Here is a 2071-nt window from a genome sequence, read left to right as displayed (position 1 = left end):
GCAGACATTCGAATGAGACGTCGCCGCCGCGGAGGGCGCGCGATCGGCCCGAGGTTATCTAGAGTCACCAAAGCGGCCGGGGGGCCCGCGCCCCGCCGGATGGGTTTTGGATCTGATAAATGCACGCATCCCCCAGAGGGGTCAGCGCTCGTTTGCATGTATTAGCTCTAGAATTACCACAGTTATCCGAGTAACGTGTGGAGCGATCAAAGGAACCATGACTGATTTAATGAGCCATTCGCAGTTTCACTGTACCGGCCGTGTGTACTTAGACCTGCATGGCTTAATCTTTGAGACAAGCATATGTTACTGGCAGGATCAACCAGGTAGCTGCACCGCGGTGGTGAAAGGGACACCAGCTAACGTCGCGGCCACCTCGGCGTGCTCCATCCCCCGGGCAGGGTCAGGGGCCCACCTCGGTACCGGACGCCCACCATCGGTGCAGCAGGGGTGCGCCGTCAGCGTGGGGGAGAGAGCCCTCGTCAGCTCCCAGCACGCGCGCGCGCTACTGTGGGACGTAACCGAGAAATGAGTGATTCCGTGACCAGGCGGGGTGAGGCCAAGCATGTGTTGAACTAACCCGATCCACTGCTGGCTCTCACCCGTACACCATGGACGCCGATAGCGGACACCTGTGTAGACAGACCGGCCTTCAACGCTTCCCTCAGACGGTTCCGGGTGAGGATCGTGTCTTTTCAGACCGAGGCCCCCCCATAGAGGCATGCCCGCTGGTTTGGGGAGGAACTACCCGGGCGGCACAGAAGGCTTCAACCCTAGGCCCAACCCAAGGCCTGTGTCTCGGTCATCATGATCATACCGAGGCTGCCGACCTCCCATCCTGAAGGAGCGCACACACCTCATGGGAGAGTTTTTGATAGGTATGTCATGTCGAGGCTGCCGTCCTCAATGAGCGCAGTCACCCCTTTTGTACAGCTTTCGTTGGTGAACGATCATACCCGAGAGGCTGCCGACCTACCCGTCCTGAAGGAGCGCATCCACCTCTCGCCCTATTCCTGTACCTAGGTATGTCGCACCGAGGTTGTGGCTCTATCCCATATATTCATTCATGAGCTCACACCTCATTGTACATTGCGCATTGGTTTGACCGGTTGTCTTTCTTATGACAGGGAGAAACCTTAAGTGGTAACCCGAGAGCCTAACCCCTGGCGGGCATCGTATGCCAATAGATCGGGAGAGCTCCGAACGCCCTCGAGATTGACACTCTCCCTAAAAACCTGCTGGTAGGTTTTTGCAATCCACCGTACGCGTTTTCCTCCACGGCCGGGGAGGTTCTCGCCAGCCATGCCCGCCAAGGCAAATCTTCCCTCGGACACACCTCGGACGCTCGACCCCTGAAAAGGCCTGGCTGAACCAAGTGATGGTCGATGCTACTGGTATAACTGAAAAACCCCTGGCGGACTTGGGTTCGGATAACGGTCTTAGAGCGCACCTAGGTACTGTGCCATTGGATCCGGTAAGGCCAGCCGAAACCAGCATCTTCCGGGCTTGCGCACAGCACCCTCCGGATACGCACAGGCCGAGGTAGAGCATGTGAGGCTGGTGCCTGGAGGTCGGCGAGACCTCCAGTGTTAGGGGGGTCACCACTCCACCCCTAACCGGTGAAAGTGTTAGAGTCAGGCTAATGTTACCTTCACGCACCGCCTTGCATCCAGGCCTTATGAATGGGATAACCATTATAAGGTTAGGATGAACTCAAGAGACATGCTCTCCTATATACCTGCTGGTAGGTGTTTGCAATGCACCGTATGCGTTTTCCTCCACGGCCGGGGAGGTACTCGCCAGCCATGCCCGCCAAGGCAAATCTTCCCTCGGACACACCTCGGACGCTCGACCCCCGAAAAGGCCTGGCTGATCAAAGTGATGGTCGATGCTACTGGTATAACTGAAAAACCCCTGGCGGACTTGGGTTCGGATAACGGTCTTAGAGCGCACCTAGGTACTGTGCCATTGGATCCGGTAAGGCCAGCCGAAACCAGCATCTTCCGGGCTTGCGCACAGCACCCTCCGGATACGCACAGGCCGAGGTGGAGCATGCAGGCTGGAGGTTGGA

At 57.7% G+C, this 2071-nt stretch overlaps 1 non-coding gene across 1 annotated transcript in view; it reads right to left on the bottom strand.

Annotated features, from left to right (window-relative positions):
• The window catches only part of LOC143501426 (18S ribosomal RNA), a 1839-nt gene extending 1510 nt beyond the window's left edge, over positions 1–329 (bottom strand). Inside the window, exon 1 of the ribosomal RNA XR_013126976.1 lies at positions 1–329. This exon is cut by the window's left edge and continues 1510 nt beyond it. This is a non-coding gene — a ribosomal RNA (18S ribosomal RNA).
• Positions 330–2071: the final 1742 nt, after the last annotated feature.

The sequence above is a fragment of the Brachyhypopomus gauderio genome, unplaced genomic scaffold (assembly GCF_052324685.1).
Source record: "Brachyhypopomus gauderio isolate BG-103 unplaced genomic scaffold, BGAUD_0.2 sc172, whole genome shotgun sequence".
Taxonomy (NCBI): Eukaryota; Metazoa; Chordata; class Actinopteri; order Gymnotiformes; family Hypopomidae; genus Brachyhypopomus; species Brachyhypopomus gauderio.
This window is presented reverse-complemented; position numbering and strand designations above follow the sequence as displayed.